Consider the following 24,047-nt stretch of genomic DNA (forward strand, 5'->3'; position numbering starts at 1 on the left):
ATAGTGTTGAACATCTTGGAGCTCAGGCCAATCTGTATCCATTAATGCAAGAATAGCTACTTTGAAAGAAGCCAAAGTTTTAGTAGCCAATTCATCAGCCTTTTGATTATCCTTCCTGTTAACATGCACAAATTTACAAAACTCAAAAGCTTCTTTTAACTCCATTGCCCTTTTATACAATTCTTGGAGATTAGGACTCCTTGCTTATATTCTCTTTTCATTTGTCGGATGACCAATTGCGAATCCCCTTTAACCTTTACCTCTTTAATTCCATCGTTTATGGAATCTTCTAATCCCTAAATTAATGCATTGTACTCAGCCACATTATTTGATATAGCCTTTGGAAATTCACTACCCTTGTCCCATACCTCTTTTCCTTTTGGATCAAATAAAACTATCCCCCCCAGCCCCACATTGCCTGGAAGGGCTAAAGGCTCCATCAAAATGCATAGTGAAAGCAGTTGGTGGTGTCTCCAAATCTTCATATACTTCTTCCTTTGTTCCTGTTCCTTCTTCCTCTTCCTTTGTAAGCAAATCTATAAGAGAGGCCCTAGTGGTGTTTTCTGTAATAAAAGTGAAAGAGAATTCTTGAAGCTCACAAATCCACTTTGCAAACTTCTCTCTCCTGCAGGATTGGGTTTGCAGACCAAGAATTATAAAGAAGGTTGAGATATGAGGAAGAAAAAAGGGTGAGGTAACAAGTATGACCTGAACTTCTTTACTGCAAAAACAAGAGACAAACCACCTTTCTCCCTTTCACCATACTCTCCTCGGCATCAGTGAGTTGTCAGCTTGCATAATACACTGGTTGCATACGCCCTTGCTCTCCCTTTTGCAAGAGTATAGCACCCGCTGAATGTGATGAGACAGTTGGGTTCACATAAAAATCCTCCCCGAGAACATGTCAACAAAGCGTTGGTAATACTTTGTTTTACCCAAAATCCTCCTTACCTCCCTTACATTGGTAGGTGGTGGGAGGGCCACAATTGCCTGCACCTTTTTAGGATCTATCTCTATGCCTTCTTCTAAGATAACATGTCCCAAGAGAACCACCTTCCTTCATGCCAAGCGGCATTTTCCAGGATTAAGACACCCTTTTGCATCATCAATACTTTGCAAGGCCAACCTCAACTTTTCCAAGTGATCCATGTGGCTTGAATAAATGCAAAAATCATCCAAAAAGACCCTTATAAAGTTTCCCAGCAGGTAAGGTGTAAATACCTGACTCATGAAGCGTTGAAAAGTTGCTGGTGCATTGGTCAAGCCAAATGGCATCACCCTATAGGCATACACTCCCCAAGGGGTGATAAATAAGGTTTTCCTTTGATCTTCTTCACAAATCCGGATTTGAAAGTATCATGAGTATCCATCACACATTGAATACAACTCATGACATGCAACTTGATCCAAAATCTCATCCTCAAAGGGTAGAGGATAATAATCCCTCTTTGTGCATGCATTCAGAGGGCGAAAGTCCACACACACACACACACACACACACACCATTTTCCACCCTTTTTGGGAGTGACTACAACTAGGAAAATCCACTCCGAATTCTCTACTGGAAAAATAAATCCAGCTTCAAGCAAATTAGTTACCTCATTCTTAAGCACCTCCGCTTGCACTACTCCCAAACGCCTTAGCCGCTGTACCACTGGCTTACTTTGGGGCTTGAGATCAATCTTGTGCTCTACTAGGGTAACTTGGTGTACTTGTGATGAGTAGCTATTTGCAAAAAGGTTAGTAAATCCATCCAACATTTTAAAGTAATTCTCCCTTTCAATACCTTGTATGGACTCATCACTCAAGAAGAAGTTCATTCTGTTGGTGAAGACTAGTGAGGTCCACATCTCCTTTCTTGAACATGGTTGAAGAAGCTTCCCCTTCCAAGGCTCCATTATCTTTAGCATCCCCTCGATCCCTTTCCAGGGAAAGACCAAATGCAACTCCCTCCACCTCCCCTTCTGAGATGGAATCCTCGAAGCTACCACTTGTCTCCTCTTCATGACTCTGAACTTTTGGAAGTTGAAGGTCCATCTCTTACCACTTTCTTGCGACGACTCTTGATGTTGTAGTGGACCTTCTTATTCTCACCTTATAGAATAAGATCACCTGTCTCCCACTTTTGAATTGCCTTCACTTGGCAAAGCCATGGCCTACCCAATATCAATGGGTAAGCCCTAGCATTAGGCTTTGTAGGAATGACCTGAAAAGTTGAAGGCACATAAATACCACATACATCCACTCTGAAATTCCTGACAATTCCTAAAGTTTTCACCCTAGTATTATTAGCAAGTTCGATGCGATAGGGAGAGTTAGTAGAAGACAACTTTAAATCGGCATCTTTCATTGTTTTTTCACTCATGACATTGATTGACACACCTCCATCAATGTATGCATTAGAAATTGTTTGCCCCTCAATGATGACATCAATCACAGGCACATCATCTCCTACATCAATATCCACCTTTTGAGCCATAGGAGTCCCATTATCCCTCTTTCTTGTTTTTCTTAGATTCCCTTGTTCTAGCCAGCTTACCCCATTCCTTTCTGAGCTTTGGAAAGAGTGCCAAAAGTTGCCCAAATGTGATTTATGCCATTTTCTCCCTAAGATCTGTTAAGAGGTCATAACTAAGACATAACTAAGAGATCCTTGTCCAAGAGGAAAGTCAGATTGTCCAATTTTTCTCCTAGACGACTTCTTCTTCTTCTTATTTTTCTCCTCTTCTTCAGATTTATCTTCTTGTTCTTCTTCTTCTTGGCTCCTAGTTTTACGACCCCCTTTTTGCCATTAATGGCATCAATGTTTCCTCTTCTTCTCTTGAGCATGTTTCCTCTAAAAGTGCTAAACTTTTATCCTCTCTTTTCCTCAATTTTGGACACTCAGTGCGATGGTGCCTTTTCTCTTGACATTCATAGCATGTGACACTACTTCTATCCCTAGGTTTATCCTCAACTCGTGGAACCCTAGGTGGCCTTGCCTTGACTAAGTGCAACTTCAAATCAACAAATTCTGCCATAAGTTGTGCAATGTTATGATCCAAGGATGGAGCTTGTACCTGAGATGTTGAGGCTATCTCTACTCGTGGTGGGGTCGGCACACTCGAAGAAGATTGGAATGTGGACTCAATAGAGTGGCCTCCTTCTTCAAAGCAATACGAAGAGCCTCTTTAAAATTAGTGGGATCTTTGCTAAGAACTTTTCCATGCAAGCGGGGATCCAAATCCACGATAAACTTGCTCATCTTAAGGTGCTCCATTACTAAAGAACTCTTTGAGTCTCCCATAGAAGGTAAAAAAGAAGAAGTAACAACATGTAAAGCAGCTTGTTGATATTTGATGAAAAAGAAGAAGGTGAAAAAGAAGAAGTAACAACATGTAAAGCAACTTGTTGATATTTGATGAAAAAGAAGAAGGTGAAAAAGAAGAAGTAACAACATGTAAAGCAGCTTGTTGATATATGATGAACAAGGCTTCATACCTCACTGAAAAGGCAGAAATTGACTCTCCTTCCTTTTGGAAAATCTGATCCAATTGCAATAGTAAAGCATTTGGTGACTCCACTATCCCAAATCTCTCCTTCATTGCTTTGGTCCAATCATTCTTGGACTCCTCTGACAAAGCCTCATGCCAAGTTAAGGCCACACCCTCCAAGAAATCTAGAAGTATTTCAGCCCTCTCCTTCCTTCATAGACTAACCCGTCAAGTGGTATGCTCGGTTAAACTCTCAAAGATAACTCCCTGGGTCTTCTCTTTCTGATCCTTGGAACACCGGAATGAACATCTTGCACCAAAAGATGAGTAGCAACAACAAGGGAAATTTACTTATTTCAAAATAAGTTTTCTTTAATCATGTGAGACCTTGAGGTTAAAATAGAATAATTCTAAGTAAAACCTGCCCACCGTCTCCACCAAAAGATGTGACACAAAGTTGGGTTTTTGACTTCGGTCACTTCTTAGAATCAAAACACACTTGTATGAAACCTCACAGCCTCCTCACCTCCCTTTCTCCCCCTAGGTTTAGATAAAGATAAACACATCAAAGGTGAGATCATAATTCATGGAAGGAAAGATGAAAGGCTTAGGAGAAGCAAGAATTTCTACCAGTCTTGCAGCTCCAAACAAGAGGGCAATTCTTTGTTGGAAAAAAATCTTCCGACTCAGGATTATGTGAACGGAAACATACAGGGAATGTTGGTAAGGTTCATCCATTTGAATTGGGAGATTTGGACGGAACATCTTAAAGTAAAAGAATATAGCAATAACTTACAAGAGGATAAGATACATAGGATTTGCTTTTTGATAATAAGAGATTAAGAGGAATTAATCATTATTAAGAGGAAATAATGGCCAAAAGTCTATAAAAATAGAGATACACAGAGAAGTGCAATTTTAAATCCATATAGACTATATAAAAGAACATTATGTAGATACGTAGAGCTTGAAGAGAGCTTCGGGTATATATAAAAACTTTTGAGAACGGGTAATGGAGCGAAAAGTTATGAACATTTTACTAAAAGACCATAAAACTGCCAAAATTCGCCTAAAAGTTAGCAACTTTGGGAGAAATTTTGATCATCAATGAAGTAAAGGATTAAGAAATTAGTTACATGAGTGGAAAGAGAATATAAAGAGCTTCCTAGCCATATGATCAATTTTAGAAACCAATACCCGAGTGATGAGTAATTACCGGTTGAAATTTGGGTATTAGACCACAAAAACTACACTTCCCTCTCTTTGCATGAAACCTCAATTTTCACATAGCCTCTTGCCTTTCATCTCCTTCATGATTCAAGCTAACGGGTAAGGGTTAACATTGCTCAACGGACAATCGTAAAGATTTACCTATGGTCCCCAAATTTTTTCCACATGCTCATTATCGCTAAAACCCTTGATACCTCCAAAGGAGGGCGGCAATAAGGCAAGGGCTACCTTGAGAAGTCACAGGACCACCAAGATAATAACTCCTTATCCCACTTATCATGAGTCATCAAAGAGGTCCAAAATTGGGTTAAGCATGAGGAGCTAATGCTAAATGAGATATTCACATGTAAAGAGAGTGTTTGAATAAGGGTTTGAAGATAAGAGAATGGCAATGACACAAAATGCTCAATTAAGGAGGCTTCATTCATTGATTTGAAAGGAAGAGAAAGGCTCATTTTATAGGTGGAGAATCAATCTCTCTTCCATTGTTACAAATTACAACATAAAAATCTCTCGTCCTTTTATAGGTGGAGAATCAATCTCTCTTCCATTGTTACAAATTACAACATAAAAATCTTCAACCCTTCAGTGACATAAGGGTAGATGTCACCATCAATTGTCCTCTTAGGCTAAGTCTTCTATTGATTATTAAATTGAAGACTTTTTGACTTTGAAAGTGTGATGAGATAATAGCCAAGTCTAAGTGGCATGTAGGTGGAGATCCCACTTACACATGGTGGAATTCTCCTCTTCCATGTAGGCATTCTAGAAGAATCTTTCCCAATTATGCACCTACACACACTCCTCCACATGCCTTCCACACTCCCCAACTTATAGCCTTATGGTGAATACTATATTAATAATACAATTAAAATCCATGTGAGCATGAAGGCCCACTTTTATTTTCCACATCACTAGTCTATCTACCATACCAAAGTATTTATCAAGCATACTTGTGGCATTTACAATGTGTGCATCCTAAATCAGGTAAAACCATTATATTTGAAGATAGAATGCTGTTATCAGGGTAGCCACCAAGCCGCCGCATCACCATGCCGTTATTCCATTGTGGGCACCACAATCTTCTTGGACAAGCTTCCACCTTATTACCATTGAGAAACCATCAAAATGTGTACAAAATTAAAAATTAAAGATATCAATTTTTCATGTCACAGTGGTTACACCCATGGAGGTTTATAAGAAGCTATCTATGGAAGATGCTTCTCCACTTGTGGATATGAAGTACGTAACACCTCATAATTTTGTATAAATATTTTTCATAAATTCTTGTTGTAGAAAGTGTGTAGAATGTTTTGTTAGGACATCTAACATGTTTTGACAAAATTATGTTGCAGGAAATTTTTGGTTTTGGTCGTTTTTTGGAAATTTTTGGTTTTGTCATTTTTGTGAGTAATTTTTGATTAGGTTAGACGTGGAATTAGGCAAAGTTTTGTATGAGAGAGTTTTTCTGTTTTGCAGATAGAACAATTTTACTGAAGTGAAACCTTCATGATTCACATTATTTCACATCCATTTAGTGACTCCAAAGTGGGTTTTAAGTGGTTTTGTGCTAAAAATGTGCCTAGATTTTTGTGTTGAGACATTGCAGGTCTTAAACGGAGGTCAAGAACAAACATTTAGCCTTGGACGAAGAGATACAAAGTCAAAGAGAAGGATTCAATGTTCGAGATGAGCTATTGAGCATCCTCATCGGATCACCGAGGTGCAAATGGCGCACCATGGAAAAGAGCTATTTTTCTAGTGTTTTTTAAAAAAAAGAGGGAATCTCATGGGAATGGTGATCGCGTATGAAGAAAGCTTCCCGAACACACTTTGCCAAAAATATGGCAACCCGATCGAGAAAGCTCTAGAAGGGTTACTTTTGGCTTTTGGATGTGAACAAGAGGAATACAAAGAGGAATACACAGAAAATCAAAAAATCAAAGAAGAGATTGAGAGTGAGAGTGCGAGTGTGTGTGCAAGTGTGTGTGAGATTTTCATGAGAGTGAGAGTGCAAGTGAGATAGCTCGGGGGTGGTCGGGTGGTTCGAACTCTTTCCTTCAAGAGTGCGTCATATCAGATTATTGTAAAATTTCTCGATATATTCAAAATTTTTCTCTTTCTGCCTTAAATAAGATTGTGCGAAATTCTATTTTTCTTAAATTGTATTGTGATTATTGAGTGGGAGCGTCACAAGTGGTATCAGAGCAGTCGCATCCTTGATCGTGCTTGAAAGATGGTTGATAATAATGCAATTCAACAAAGGTTAGCTGATAGGCTCAACTTACTGAACGATTGACCGCATAATTAAACAAAGCTAAAGGGAAAGCAGTATAGCTGGTCCTTCAAATCAGAACGAGAATGATTCAAGTGCTACAGGGATTTATGTAGAGTTTCTTCTTGATGTTAATTGTGAACTAGAAAATAAAAAAAGAGCTAAAGCACAGGAAAATGTGGCCGAATATGCCCTAAAGCAGGTTTTCAAGAAAAAAAAACTCTCAGAATTTGATGGTGAAAAGAAGATAGGAGAAGATCTTGAGACTTGGCTTGAAGAATTGGAGGATTCCTTTGCCCTTCGAGAACTTGATGAGTAGGGAAAGGTCTTTAGAACTCAGGTATTCCATGTAGATCTAAATTTTCTAACGATTCCAAGTTTCAAGGAGGACATAATATGCAACAAAAGGATGGGAATCATGATAGTAGAAAAAACCAAGGATCTATGCCCTATAATCAGTGAGGTAGGAAGAATCCAAATTTTTAAAATTCTAGAAATCAGAATCAGTCCAATAATCATAACGTTGGGAATCAGAAGAGCCAGAAACCAACAACACGACAAAATGACCCTCAGTTCATTGAGTGAGCAAGGAGGCTCGAGTTGTGCTTTAGATGTGGGGAGTAGGGACATCGCACATTTGAGTGCTCGAACAAAGCTAAATTCAATTTTGGAACTGGACCAAAGATATAAGTGAAGTTTCCTAAGACAGATCTGACAATCGAGGACGCAGGGGAACAAGGTGAGTTGCTTAGACCTATAATGAAATGTATGGTTTCTTCTGCATCTCATGCACATGCTTCAGTGGTGGTGAGTGATAAGAATAAAAGGAAAGATTAGAAATTGGGATATTCAATTTTTAGTTGACGGAGGTAGCACTCATTGCTTTATTTCTCCAAAACTTGTGAAATCACAATACTTAAGATTAGGAAATCAAGTAAAGAGGCCCATCCAACTTGCCAATGGAAAAACTCACTACACCCAAGGTTCTTGAAAAACTTATCTTTCACCTTAGCAGGAAGGACGTGTAAGGGAGACTTCTATGCAATGAGATGGGTAAGTGTGATGCAATAATTGGGATGGATTGGTTAGTCTCCAACAAAGCCCTCATTAACTATGCGCGGATAGGATTGTGAGTTTCGCTAGTGAGGAGGGAGAAACCCAAGTAATTCAAGGGGAAGAGACGAATAGTGAGGCCTTTCTAATTTTAACCATGAAACTTTTGAGAGGGATTAGGCAAGGGTGTGAGACATTCTTAATCTTTGCCCCGATGAGCTTAAGGAAGAGACAAAGAAGGAAGACAATCCTGAGTATGTGAAGAAACTCCTCGATGAATATCGTGACATTTTTCTGGATGACCTACCTAGGATGTCTCCTCCTAGAGACTTAGATCATGCCATAGAGGTAGAACCAGGAACCCAACCTTACTCTAGGGCACCCTATAGGTTTAATGTGGATGAGTTAAGAGAGCTGAAACTTCAGTAGGCTGACTTGACACAAAAGGGTTTCATTAGACCTAGTGTTTCTCCTTAGGGTAGTTTGGTTTTGTTTCAAAAGAAAAAGGATGGGACTTATAGACTTTGCATTGACTATAGAGGGTTGAATAGGCAGACCTTTAAGAATAAGTACCCTTTACCTCACATAGATGAGTTGTTGAGTCAACTAAGTGGGTCCTTTGTCTTTTCTATTGAGATATCGAGCTCATCTAGTGAGGTGATGGACACTGAGATGACCCGCCTGGGGATCCGCCTGGGGATAGGCCCCACACTTACACCATTGGCATGGCTGGTGAGAGATCATGGTGGGTGATATGCGGCCAGTGGGATGACAGGCTGTGTGATAGCCATTCTAGAGACTGGCATAGTTATAGCGCCAGCTCATTTAGTTGGGTTCACACTATAGAGAACCCTAGTATGTATTTGGTTGAGTACTCTCATCTTTGTATATAGTGTGTTGAGTGTTGTATGAAGAAGAAGAAGATTTTCAGCCTCTCACCTTGTGTGTTCTCTTTTAGGGTTTTGTGAGTGTGTGTGTGCTTATGCAAGAGCTCAAGCTCTCTTCTCCCCTGAATCTTTTCATGGTATCAGAGCAGCCTGGTTCATGCTAAGGACTGAGCCTGCAAGAAAGAGAAGCACAGGAAGCAGTGTACAAGGGTAAGAGCTTCATCTACTCTTCCCTATTTGTGTTGGCGACTAGACCCTTGTCTTAGGAGCTCTATGGGAGGCACCGGCAAACGATCTCTGATTGAGGAGCTTTCTTCACGGGAGTAAAGCTACAGGGCAATTATTTTGTCCTATCGGACTACATTTTTTGGGCCAAAAACGTGTTTCAGGCGCGTTAGGACCTCCGTTTTTTGGAAAGCAGGCGATTTCGAGCAACGGGGGGTAAGTCATCGATTCTATGCAGAACTCTGTTTTAAGAACTGCAGGAAGACAGATTGGTTGTGCAGACATTGTGCGTGCTGCAAGGAGGTCAAACAGTTGCCAATGGGTGTATGTATGCACATTGAGGCCACTGGTTGTGACATTTGAGTGTAGTACAGTACCACTGCAGAAAATACAGCAGTTTGTGCAGGACAAACCAGAGTGTTGTTTCTAGTAAATTTGTGTTTGGCAAGATGTCAAATGATGACATAAACCAGATTGTTGTTGAGAAGCTTGACAAGAACAACTTTCATGCTTGGAGGTTCAGGTTGACAAATTTCCTGATGGGAAAGTGTTACTGCCTGGGATTACATAGAAGGTGAGCATGAAGAGGCACTGAAGATACCGGCGGAGATCAATCCGACTACTGCAGATGTGAAAGAGTTGGAACCAAGGAGCCAGAAAAGTTATGTATTGGCTCTCTATCAGTATACAGGACACCATGATTGGGCACATACAGGATGCCAAGTCCCCCAAGGAGACGTGGGACACCTTGGTAAAACTCTATGAAATGAATACCAAGGCACGAAAGATACAGTTGAAGAATGAACTTCATACTGTGGAGAAACAGAGTATGTCTGTGAATGACTATTGAGATGAAAAACAGATAGAGGGAGAGGAGACATACACACAAGAGTAAACCCTAATATATATTGTAAACCCTAACCATAGAGGGAAGCCATCTCCCTTCCAACACAATGCATAAAGCCATAATCCATAATCTACAACACACACTACGTGTTGTGTCCACACACTCATAACCCTAGCTATTGTCCACACACTATGACTAGCTGGACACGGTCATTTATGTCTCACACATGCTGCTACCTAACATGCCATCACATAGTGCAACTGACACAAGCTGACATCGCGCTTGAATCTCAACAACCCCTCTCAAGCTCATGAGATGTACTGCCATAGATGAAGATGTAGATGAGCTTGGGCTAAGGAGAGGAGACACACACACAGGAGCAAACCCTAATGTATATTACAAAACCTAACCATAGAGGGAAGTCATCTCCCTTCTCACACAATGCATAAAGCCATAATCCATAATCTACAACACACACTATGTGTTGTGTCCACACACTCATAACCCTAGCTATTGTCCACACACTATGACCAGTTGGACGCGGTCATTTATGTCTCACACATGGTGCTACCTAACATGCCAACACATAGTGCAACTGGCACAAGCTGACATCGAGCTTTAATCTCAACAACTATGCATTGAAAATCAAGGGTATTGTGGAATCCCTTGCATCTATTGCCGTTCAATAGATGATGATGATAAGGTGGAAGTCTGTCTATGTAGTCTCGGGCCACAATGCAAGGCGTTCAAGTCGTCTATTCAGACTCGAGAAAACATTCCCAATTTCATAGATTTGGTGTCTATGTTGATTATAGAAGAGAAGAGCTTGGGTGAAGACCAACAGTCTTCACAAAACAAAAATAGTTCAAAGCAACAGGCCCTCTACACAAGTTCAGGGAGAGGACGAGGTAGAGAATGTCGTGGATGCGGCCAAGGAGGTGGCCGAACAAGTAATCAAAATTATGGTGGCCAGCAGGAGCATCAACAACAACAGTCCCAGAATTCACAACAACAACAACACGCAGGTGGAAGAGGCCATATGGAGTGCCTAAGGTCAGATGGAGGGGGAGAGTACTTATCCAATGAGTTCTCTGAATTTTTGTAGAAGAATGGTATTCAGAAACAGTTTACATATGTAGATACACTCCGTAGCAAAATGGAGTTGCTCAACGAAAAAACAAGCACATTGCTGAGATTGTGTGAACATTGATGGGAGAGAAGAATATGCCGCATAGCTATTGGGCTGAGGCTGTTTCTATAGCAGTTTACATCATGAGCAGGACTCCAACTATAGCCATACGTGATGTAACTCTAGAGGAGAGGTTTACTGGCAGAAAACCTGATTTGTCTCATCTGAAAGTCTTTGGATGCATTGCATATGTGCATGTGCCAGATGAGCTGAGAACTAAGCTAGATCCAAAAGCTGAAAAATGTGTGTTTATTGGGTATTTCCTTGAGCAAAAGGGATACAGGTGTTATAACCGTGCTACACGTGAGTTGAGGGTAAGCAGGGATGTGTTTTTGATGAGATGAGCAGCTAGTATGCTACTGAAAAAGAAGCTGTTGGGGTTGATGATGTGAGTGGAAATGTGGTTGCATAGAATACAAGTTAGCAATCATAGTCTTTGAGTGGACCAAAAGAGTCCTCATCTAGTGGTTTAGTTGATAGACCATGGAGTGGTAGGCTGCGTCATAATACCAGTCCTACAAATGTGATTAGTACATCACATAAAGGCAAAGAGAAAGTGATTGAGCCCCTCAGTATGCCTGACATTTCTGCACGGCATTCTCATGTTGATGGAGCATCTAGTGGCTCAGAGATGAGTCTTGATGAGGATCTTGGGATACCAGCTATGAGAACACCTGGTGTAAAGAAGGCTATGGAAGCCATGAATGCAAACCTGCGAAGATCTGGAAGAGTGAAGAATCCTGTGCAGAGGTTTACCTATGATGGTTATGTGGCACATCACTATGCATACATGGCAAAAGTTGTGCAGGTTATAGATCCCACATGCATTGATGAGGCTGTTGGAAATGTGTGTTGGGAGAAAGCTATGAATGAGGAGATGGATGCACTATATGGAAATGAGACTTGGGATTTAGTGCAATTGCCTGAAGGCAAGAAAGCCATTGGGTGCAAGTGGGTGTAAAAAGTAAAACATAACAGTGATGGAAGCATAAGCAGGTACAAGGCTAGATTGGTAGCCAAAGGATATGCGCAGACGTATGGCATTGATTATGAGGAAACTGTCAGCCCAGTTGCCAAGATGGCAATAGTGAGAGTTGTGATAGCAGTGGTGGCTGCGTCAAAGTAATGGTCTTTACATCAAATGGATGTAAAGAATGCATTCTTGCATGGGTATTTGCAGGAAGAGGTGTATATGTTGCAGCCACTTGGTTATGAGGATGTGAGTCACCTCGAGCACATTTGCAGGTTGAAGAAAGCCTTGTATGGCTTAAAACAAGCACCAAGAGCATGGTCTGACAAGATTTTCAAATATCGTGTCTCTATTGGCTTTCATGTAGCCAATGCAGATTTCTCGCTATATGTGAGACACAGTGATAGAGGGATTGTGCTTATTGTTATCTATGTAGATGACCTGATCATTTTACGGGGGACCATGATGCAGAGATCTTTGATGTAAAGATCTTGCTTAGACAGAAGTTTGAGATGAAGGATCTGGGGGAGCTCAGATATTTCTTGGGCATTGAGGTGATTAGGTCACCACATGGTATTGGATTACTGCAGAGACAGTATGGCTTGGACATGTTGTCCAAGTATGATATGATAGGCTATAAGCCTATCTCAGTGCCATTGGATCAGAATGGCAAGTTGAGTGCAAATTCAGGAGAGTTTTTGGAGGATCCTACTATGTATAGGCGCATAGCAGGAAGCTTGATCTACATGACGATCACTAGGCCAGATTTGAGATATGTTGTTGGGTTGGTGAGTCAGTTTATGCAGGTTCTCGGAAGCCACATTTGGATGCATTGAGATGCATACTGAGGTATGTGAGGTCTACTTTGCATTGTGGACTATTTTATGAAACTGGGACAGAGATATGTGTACATGGGTATACAGATGCTGATTGGGTTGGTAGTATCTCAAATTGAAGATCTACTAGTGGCTTCATGTTTTCTTTGGGGATTGCTGCTGTGACTTGGAGCAGCAAGAAGCAGCCTACGGTTGCTCTATCCAGTACAGAGGCCGAGTACAAAGGTGCTGCTATGGCAGCATGTGAGGTAGCTTGGTTGAGAAAGCTACTTGCAGATTTGGGTCTATCAGTGGATAGACAAGTTGTCATTTTTTGTGACAACATTAGCAGTATACAGTTGGCCAGGAACCCAGTTTTTCATGCTCGCATGAAGCATATAGAGGTCCACTACCATTTTGTCAGAGAGAAGGTTTTGGCAGGAGACGTTGACCTTGTTTATGTCAGCACACAGGATCAGGTCGCTGACATTTTCACCAAAGCATTGGGTACAGAGAAGCTTTGCAGATTCAGGGCTTCGCTTGGTGTACATGAGATGGAGTTGAGCTCAAGGGTGAGTACTGATGACCCGCCTGGGGGATAGGCCCCACACTTACACCACTGGCATGGTTGGTGAGATCATGGGTAATATACAGCCAGTGGGATGACAGGCTGTGTGTGACAGCCATTCTAGAGACTGGCATAGTTATAGCGCTAGCTCATTTAGTTGGGTTCACACTATAGAGAACCCTAGTATGTATTTGGTTGAGTACTCTTATCTTTGTATATAGTGTGTTGAGTGCTATGTGAAGAAGAAGAAGATTTTTAGCCTCTCACCTTGTGTGTTCTCTTTTAGGGTTTTGTGAGTGTGTGTGTGCTTGCAAGAGCTCAAGCTCTCTTCTCCCCTACATCTTTTCATTTTCCAAGATTGACTTGTGATTTGGATACCACCAAATTCACATCAAAGAAGTGGACATTCCTCTTCTTTTAAGGTTTTGTGAGTGTGTGTGTGCTTGCAAGAGCTCAAGCTCTCTTCTCCCCTGCATCTTTTCATTTTCCAAGATTGACTTGTGATCTGGATACCACCAAATTCACATCGGACATTCCTAAGACAACATTTAGGATTCGGTATGGGCATTATGAGTTCACTGTTCTTCCTTTCGGATTGACTAATTCACCTGCTACTTTCATGTGTTTAATGAATAATGTGTTTCATAAATATTTGGATGCTTTCATTCTTGTATTCATAGATGATATTTTTGTGTATTCAAAGAATGAAAAAGATCATGAAATTCATCTTAGGAAAGCACTTCAAAAGTTGTGAGATCACAAGTTGTATGCAAAGATGAGCAAGTGTTTCTTTGCCAAGGATAAGATTGTGTATTTAGATCGTGTCATTTCTAAGGAGGGTATCCACATAGATCTCGAGAAGATCAAAGTGATTATGGAATGGCCTAGACCCAGGTGTGTGATAGATGTGAGGAGCTTCTTAGGATTGGCACAATTGGAGAGAAAACACATTAGAGACTTCTCTAAGATAGCTTCTCCATTGACTGATCTCACCAAACAAGAAAAAAAGTTCAAGTGGGATGAAAGGTTTTAATTAGCTTTTGACACTTTAAAAGCTAAGGTTGCTGAGAATTATATTTTGAAAATACCAGAAATGGGAAAATCTTTTGTAGTAACTTGTGATGCTAGTGGAACACAAATTGGGTGTGTTCTCTCTCAAGATGGGTGAGTAGTAGAATATGAGTCAAGGAAACTTAGGAGCCATGAAGAGAAGTATCCTACCCACATGACCATGAATTGGCTGCAATTGTGCATGCCCTTAAGCATTGGAGACATTTCTTACTTGGTGTGAAGTTTGTAACTTCAGACTGATCACATTAAAGTTTAAAATATTTATTCAATCAACCTTTGTTAAACAATAGGCAAAGGAGGTGGATGGACCTCCTATGCAAGTATTATTTTGAGATCAAATGCATTGAGGGTAAGGAGAACAAGGTGGCTGATGCTATGAGTAGGCAACCCTTGATTAATTCCTTGATTGTTGTTCGGTCAGACATAATGGAAAACATTAGAGCTGAAATTGAGAGAGCTCCCTTTTATGTGAGCATCTAAGGAGAATTGCCAACAAGAATCCATCTAAGAGGGTTGAGGAAAAATATCATTTAGTTAAGGGAAACTTGTACTATAATGAGAGATTTTGTGTGGCTAGTGAATCATCGTTTGAGGACAAAATTCTTCATGATTGTCATGATGCACCATTTTTTGAACATGTTGGATATAACAAAACATACAGTAAGGTCCAAAAGGCTTACTTTTGGCTTGGTTTGAAGAGTGATATCCAATGCTATATTAGAGAATGTTTACATTGTCAACAAGTGAAGATTGAACAAGATAGCATTGCCAGGTCAAATGCAACCTTTAGACATTCCTTCTAGGAAGTGGGAATCAACTTCAATGGATTTTATCACTAAATTGCCCACTGCTAGAGGAGGATATGACACTATCTTTGTAGTTGTTGATCGTTTGACAAAGATGGCTCACTTCTTTCCTATGAAGAAGACAGATGGTGCTCTTGAGGTAGCCAAGTTGTTTGTGAAAGAAATTTTCCGTTTGAATGGTATGCCTCAAAGTATAGTGTCTGATAGGGATTCAAAGTTCACATCTAATTTTTGGCAAGCCACATTCAGAGCCATTGGTATTGAGCTTAGGATGAGCACCGCATTTCATCCTCAAACAGATGGGGAAACTGAAAGAGTAAACCAAGTGTTAGAGGATATTCTTAGAATGTACATCAATGAAAAGTAAACCAATTGGATTGAATTCTTACCTTTGGTCGAGTTTACTTACAATAGTTCATGGCATAGCTCCATCCAAATGACACCTTTCGAGGCTGTTTATGGACAAAACTGTTATACACCGATGAACTTTTTAGACCCCAAGAACCAAGTTGAGATTTCCAAAGAGATGCTTGAGAGGATGGATGAGGAAGTCAAGACTATTAGGGAGTGTATCAAGAAGGCTCAACATAGACAGAAACTCTATTATGACAAGAAGCATGCACCTAGTGAGTTCAAAGTCGGTGATATGATATTTTTGAAAAAGTCATTCCTAAGAAGAGTAACTTGATTCTTGGGAAGGATAGGAGACTATCACCCCGTTTCGTTGGTCCTTTTAAGATCTTAAAGAGGTTGGGAACATTGGCTTATGAACTAGAATTGCCAAGCAATATAAAAGTGCATCCTGTTTTTCATGTGAGTTTATTGAAAAGTTATGCTGCTATTACAGGACAAATTTAGGATTCAAGAAGATAGGAGTTTGAGGGTCGAACCTCAATACATTTTGGATAGAAGAACAAGAAAACTTAAAAATACGACTATAGTAGAAGTTTTGGTTAAGTGGGATGTATATCCCTTTCGTGGGTAGACTTAGATTCATTGCAGGAAAAGGTTCCTTCATTTAAACTCAGAGGATATAGTTCTTAAAGAAGAGATGATTGTGATGCTTCATAATTTCGCATAAATATTTTTCATAAATTTTCGTTGTAGACAGTGTGAAATGTTTTGTGTGAAATGTTTTGTTAGGACATCTAACATGTTTTGACAAAATTTTGTGCTGCATGAAATTTTTGGTTTTGTCATTTTTATGAGTAATTTTTGATCAGGTTAGAGGTGGAATTAGGCAAAGTTTTGTATGAGAGTTTTTTTTCTGTTTTGCACATAGAACAATTTTCCTTAAGTGAAACCTTCCTGATTCACATTATTTCACATCCATTTGGTGACTCCAAAGTTGGTTTTAAGTGGTTTGGTGCTAAAAATGTGCCTAGATTTTTGTGTCGAGACATTGCAGGTCTTAAACGGAGGTCAAGAACAAAGATTTAGCCTCGAACAAAGAGATACAAAGTCAAAGAGAAGGATTCAATGCTCAAGATGAGCTATTGAGCATCCTCATCAGATCACCCAGGCACAAATGGTGTACCACAGAAAAGGGCTGTTTTCCTAGTGTAAAAAAAAGAGAGGGAATCTCATGGGAATAGTGACCGCGTATGAAGAAAGCTTCCTGAACACGCTAACATCACCAAAAATATGGCACCCGAATTGAGAAAGCTTCAGAAGGGCTACTTTTGGCTTAAGAGGAATACACAAAAAATCAAAAAATCGAACAAGAGATTGAGAGTGAGAGTGCGAGTGTGATTGTGAGATTTTCATGATAGTGAGAGTGCGGTCGGGTGGTTCGAACTCTTTCCTTCAAGAGTGTGTCATATCAAATTATTGTAAGATTTGTCAATATATTCAGAATTGTTCTCTTTTTGCCTCACATAAGATCATGCAAAATTCTATTTTTCTTGAAGTGTATTGTGATTGTTGAGTGGGAGCATCACAGTACAACTAATGCAACACACATCTTAACATCAGTTTTCCAATTGGTGTCCTTAGTAGGTTCTCAAAGTAACCTCGAGAGAACCACTAGAAGGTAGGGATGTAGGTGTTAGAATACATTAAAAGGTACCATTGTTGAAATAACAATGTGTAAGGGTACAACATGAGTAGAGAAATTGGGAGAGCATACACATTAGAAAGGAAGAAAGACAAAGGATCCTAACTCAAAGGATGATTTATGGTTATTTGTAAAAGGTAAAGTCAACGGTAAAAAAGGTAGCACCAGAAGGAGTAACATGGATAAGCTATTTTTTGTGGTACGATGAAGTAAACTGCTTAATTGATTGAATATGAGAGAATATTCTTGATGAAAGAAGACTATAAAAAAAACTTAAAAACCTCACTTAGAAGCATCTTGTTTTAAAAAGAATAATCTTCAAAAAATAGCATTGAAAGAGTGTGGCGAAAGGCACGATGAGGGAACATCCCCTACTTTTGAAATTTAAAGACCACGAATTGCGAAGTGATTTCCTCAAGAAAAGGGTAGCTCTTAGGACCAGCAAGATATGCTTGGGAGATGACCTCACACCCTTATAGTTGCAGCATAGAAAAAAATCTTCCATCAACTCACTCGTAAAAGAAGAAGTGTGCATTTCTCGCTAGATGAGAACAAGAGTTATACCAGCTCTACTTTAGCAATGTTGGTGCATTCTTGAGGGAAAAAAGAATCCCAAAACCCATCACAGATCCTAGCCCTTTGGAAGCCCTATGCAGGATAGCTTTACGATATTTCAACTCTTAGCCCTACCCCAAATGTCACATCCCATGACCCACATCATCTTTCCTCTTGAATTGCACCAACATCACTCAGGTTCTAAAAAAGTTGCATAATGGGAGAGAAAAATATCATGAAGATCTACGCAGCATGGAGAACACTTTGCCCATGGGCATCATGTGCTTTCTCCCATCCTTGTGCAAATTTATTTAATAGAGCTGTTTCCATGAAGGCTTCCCCCCTTCTGGGACCACAAGAACCATTGTCTCCATCCACACAAAGTAGGAGACCCCATGGATATGAATAGCTATAGGACTATTATGATTGGCCACACAATGGCCAAGATCTATGGAACAATGCTAGAGGAAAAAATTAGCTTTATGGCTGAGAGGTTGCGGTATAGAGCATCATTAGGCTAGATTCATGAGGAATTTATCCACCCTTCATTATATATTCACTCTACGGGCCATCATACAAGAGAAGAGGTCACGAAAATAACATATATATTGTTTCTTTGTGGATTTTCACAAAGTTTTCAATTCCATTCCTCGATCCCATCTGTTTGGAGATTTGTAAGAGCTCCATCTTCCACCTGACATGATTTGGGGTGTATGAGGGAGTTATTGGATGGGTTCATGCATGAGGTGGACTTGCTAGAGACATATGTAGTAGTATTGGAGTCAAACAAGGTTTCCCACTCTCTCCTCCTCTTTGGTCTATATGCATGAGGTGGACTCTCTAGGGACATATGTAGTAGTATTGGGGTCAAACAAGGTTTCCCACTCTCTCCTAATCTTTGGTCAATATGCACAAGGTGGACTCTCTAGGGACATATGTAGTACTATTGGGGTCAAACAAGGTTTTCCACCTACTCTTTGTTCTATACATTTGATGAGGTGGTAAGATTTGTGGTGGACATCTTTGGGTGCAGAGACTCACCATTGGCTCAAGTAGTGTTTTCCATATTGTTGTATGCAAATAATATTATCTTGATCACCGATTCAACTAAGGCTTTACAAAAACACTTAGATGCATTAGAGAGGTTTTGTAGGGAGAGAGACCTTACCATCTTCAACACATCCTATGAGGTTACATTAGCGATATCCTTCTTGTAGAGCGAGTTGACCCAATGGAGATTGTAAAGCAGTATGTATACCTCGGAGTCACCTTGTCCCCGCTTTTGCATGATCATGTCGCCATTGATCGATCAGGAGGCAACCCCTCCCGCGTAACAAGTTTAAAGAGAAAGTGTTTCCATGGCTACCACCATTGATTGACTAGCAAGATGCCATCCCTCCCTAACAAGTCTAAAGAGAGAGTGTTTCTAGGTCCACTGCCAGGAGCCTCATCAACAACATTGATCAACTAGTGACGAGAGGCCATTCGTCCCTAAAAAGTCTAAAGAGAGTGTTTCCAGGCCCACTGCCACTAGGAGCCTCGTATTGGCTTTTTGACACATTGGTACGCTCACATCTATGGATGGTGAAACTTTTGGGGACCAAGGCTAGGTGAGGCTATGTAGAAGAGCATCGAGAGGCTACAGGTGATGATGTTGTCACACATGATGTTTAAGTCAAGAGATTACCTTAGCTGGCAGAAGCGTGTGTCATTGGGTCTTGCCTTAGAGCTGTAATCTACAACTTCCCTATGTGGGTGCACTAGCTCATTTGGTGCGTCCTCACTCCATTGTCACACCAGAATGCTCATTTGACAATGGGGTGAAGAGAGAGAACTCTATGCTTAGATAGAGGAAACAAGAGATGTCCTTCGTAAAACAATGGTTTTGTCTCACAAAAGGCATAGAAAGAAGATGATAATGAAAGAGGGAAACTTACAATCAAACATATTAAAAAATCATCCATCTACCATATCTAATAATCCAATAGCATGCAAGCAAGCAAGCAGAGGGAAGAAGACGAGCTCACAAGTAAACTATTTCAAGGAAATGATTATGTATTGCTTATTGTAAAAAATGACTTATATACAAATAACTAATTTTTGCTCTAGATCGGTCAAACTTAAAAATAGTCTAGCCTCTATTATTAGTCTTAAGCAACTATGTACACAGAGTCCATAGAATTTACCTATTTGACATTAAGTGCACGGTAAGATTTCTTTCTATGTTCCAATGCCGTTACAAATCAAACTTATTCAATCCATCTAGTATATGTAAGAATCCAATAGCATGCAAACAAGAAAGAAGAGAGAAGAAGATGAGCTCTCAGTAAACAAGAGGGAAACTTATAATCAAACCTATTGAAAAAGCATCCATCTAGCATATGTAAGAATCCAATAGCATGCAAGAAAGAAAGAAGAGTGAAGAAGACGAGCTCACAAGTAAACTATTGCAAGGAAATGATTATGTATATATTGTAAAAAATGACTTCTATACAAATAACTAGTTTTTGCACTAGACTGGTCAAACTTAAAAATAGTTTGGCCTCTATTATTAGTCTTAAGAAACTACGTATACAAAGTCCATAGACTTTACCTATTTGACATTAAGTGCATGGTAAGGCTGCTTTATATGTTCTAGTGCCATTTACAAAAGATAAGTGCCTGTTCAAGTAGGTAAGATGGTAGAGCACCTTATGGTAGGTTGGGCCAGTGAAACCATCTTTAAAAATAGAGTAGTTTTTAACATGCCCCCTTTCCTAATGGTGACTGAGTCCTCATATCACCCTAGTTAATGGTGAAGCTGCTACTACTGGGGTGAAACGTGTGGATGGTCCAAGAAGTCACAGAGCCGAGGTTAACTGGTATAGTTCAGGATTGATCCACAAATTGGATGCAAGGCAAAGTGGTGGGGAGCTATGGGTAGCCCTAATGGCAAGTGGCTTATCAAGGTAGCATGGAAAGTGATAGGCGATATAGAGGTTCTCCACTCCAGGCCTCCATTGTGGATGTGGTGTGGACTTTTTAACATGAGGTAGTGTGACGACGAAAAGAGTGCCAAGACCACCATGTAATGATTGGCATGGGGAGATGGCAGTTTGGCCCTTCATGGAACGACATGAGAGTATGTCTTGATCTCACTGTGTTATGCTGAGAGATGAGGCTTCTTCATGGTAAAAATGTCAGCTAGGTTGTGTCAGTGCTGACCTAGAATTGAAGCATAGGTTACATGCCTTCAAGCTCTTGGGAGGTACCTGCAAGGTCAATCAATCGTACCATGGGCCAGGCTTGTGCCCCCGCCATGGTCCCCCGCCAAAGGGTTGGCATTGAGACGAGGGTAGTTTCATCTCCATGTGTTTATGTGTGCTGTGAGATACAAGGAAGTGAAAACATTGTGATGCCCGAAGTTAAATTTGTGGGTGACATACATGGGAAATGGGAGGAATATGTGCCCATGTGGGTGCACTTCTCTAATGCAAAGACTTCTCCAACTTAACTAAATAATAGGCTAAGTTGGGGCACACAAGGGGGAAGACAAGGTGGAAGAGAAGGGCTCAACTAGGTGGGGGCACATAAGGGGCGGAGACAAGGCAGAAGAGAAGGGGGCAGGTGGGCAGGTGGGCAGGGCCACAAAGGCAGGGGTAGGCGATGGTGGGTGCATAGTCGCAAAGGAGAGGGGGTCGAGAGGGTGGGGTACATAGGCAGCTCCTCTTTTTTATGTGTTTAGGGCACGCAGGCAAGGGGTAGGGAGTGCACAATTTATAAAAATAAAATTTAAAGAAAATAAAAGATAAAAAAGAAAAAGCAAAGGGGGTTTATATATATAAGGAAAATGACAAGCAAGGGGGGTAAGGGGCATAAATTTTTTTAATTATAAAGGGGGATCTTTTATTTTTTGAAGAGAGAGGAGGGGAGTGCATGCATGGGAATGCATGTGCACATGTGGTGCGAATGAATGGGGTGCACAAACATGCACACGATGCGAGGGTATTAAAAGGTGGGTGCATATGCGTGTCCATGAGCAGTGTGTATGCGTGTGTGCATGGGTGGCTACAAAGTTGTGTGCATGCACAAATGCGGGTGACTATGGACACACGTACAGGTGTAAGTGTATGGGGTGCATGTGCATGTCACATTGTGCGCGTGTGGGTGGTGTATATGGGGATGTGCATATGGGTGCAAATAGGTGAAGGTGTGTCAATGTGTATGCACTTGCAAATGCATGTGCAATGGAATTGGGTACATGTGTGTGGGTGCAAATGTGTCAACATGTGCATGAATGCAAGGTGTGTGTGCACGTGAAAATGTGTGGGATGCACGTATGTGAGGATGTGTAAAGGTGCACATGCATGTGCCAACTATGATGCACGAGCAGGTGCAAAGGAGTGTGCACATGTGGGTGAATGAATATGTACGCACGGAGAGAGGGTGGCATATGTGATCAATGGGGTGTGCACGTGTATGCGGTGTAAATGGGAAGGGTGCATGTGCACATTTATGTGGTGTAAATGGGAAGAGTGCATGTGCAAGTGTGTAAGAGTCTGTGTACGTGCATGTGTAAGACAACGGTGCATGTGCATGGTAATGGTCTGATCTCTCTTACTAGTCTTAAGCAAGAATATACACGAAGTCTTTAGACTTTCCCTAATTGAGACTAAGCTCAAGGTCATGCCGCATTATATGTTCCAGTACCATCTTATAAAAGATAAGTGCCAGTTGAGGAGCGGGTAAGATGGAAAAGTGCCTTACGCGATAGGTTGAGTGGGTGAAACCATGTTAACCTACCCCGCTTCCTAATGGTGACCACATCCTTGCATCACCTAAGTTAGTGGTGAAGTTGCTACCGGGGTGGAAAGGTGTGGGTTGTCCAGGATGTGAATGTGCATGCACATGGGGGTGCTGCACTCACGGCGGGTGTAAAGGTGTAAATGTGTGTGCACACATATGTGCACACTGATAAGTAGGATGCACACTGACGTATAAGTGTGCAATGGAATTGGGTACATGTGACGTATAAGTGTGCACACTGATAAGTGGGATGCACGTATTTGAGTATACTGAATACTCAGCTCTCTCTCTCGCTCTCTCTCTCTCTCTCTCTCGCTCTCTCTCTCTCTCTTCTCCCTCTTCTACATGCGTTTTGCATCAAGCATGTTCCAAGATAATGTTTAGGGCTAAAGGAAGGCTCTCAGAGCTTCCACATGTGACATTGTTATCAAAGCATCAGGCTCAGCAAGGCTAAACACTGATTTAGTCCTAGATGGTGTACAATCCAAGGAAAGGAACACAAGACATGGACGAATTTCCAAGGACGTTGGTTGGTGGTGTTCCACGAGGCCCAAGGGGAATGGTAGGACTGTGAGTCAGGTGCCACTTGGGGCACACCAGGAAAGGCTTTCATGCAATGGTTCCAAGGGAGGATGATCCTCCAATGTGTGGAGTGAGAGTGCCAGACTCAATGCTTACGAAAGAAGACTAGAGAAAGTGTTCAGGGATAGGGCATGAAGGAAAAAGGGGACATGATGGAATAGATGCACAGATCTTCATCGGGGTTGGCATGGATTTGGAGATCGTGAGGAAAAAAACGAGTTGGAGCTGTTTTCTGAACACGGGCATGTATCTGGTTGATTGACCTTGCTGGACTTCAACGAATAAGTTCATGGCTCTTTTACATGGATCTTGCTAATCCCCAATTGAGAGTCCATATGGTTTTTATGTGATTAAACTCCTAGGTACTATGGGCTAGGAACTATTGAAAAGGCCCCTGAGTGAGTAGGTGGTGGAGCGTTCTGGTTGCCGATGATGCAATAGGTACGTTGAGGAAGGAATGACTGAAATTGGATTTTATGGTTGGAAACTAGAAAAGTTGGAAATTGGATCTGGATATTTTGGAGGATTATGATCAGTAATACCACGTTTCATTTTAAGTTTGCTTTAAAGACAGCTGAATCTGTAAAATACAATTTCATATTGGGTGCGTAAGTGGTGTGTCTAAATTGAATTTTGCATGAGTGCCGGCGAGGGGACTTG

Source organism: Cibotium barometz, chromosome 25, assembly GCF_041138505.1.
Source record: "Cibotium barometz isolate CiBa-2024 chromosome 25, ASM4113850v1, whole genome shotgun sequence".
Lineage (NCBI taxonomy): Eukaryota > Viridiplantae > Streptophyta > Polypodiopsida > Cyatheales > Cibotiaceae > Cibotium > Cibotium barometz.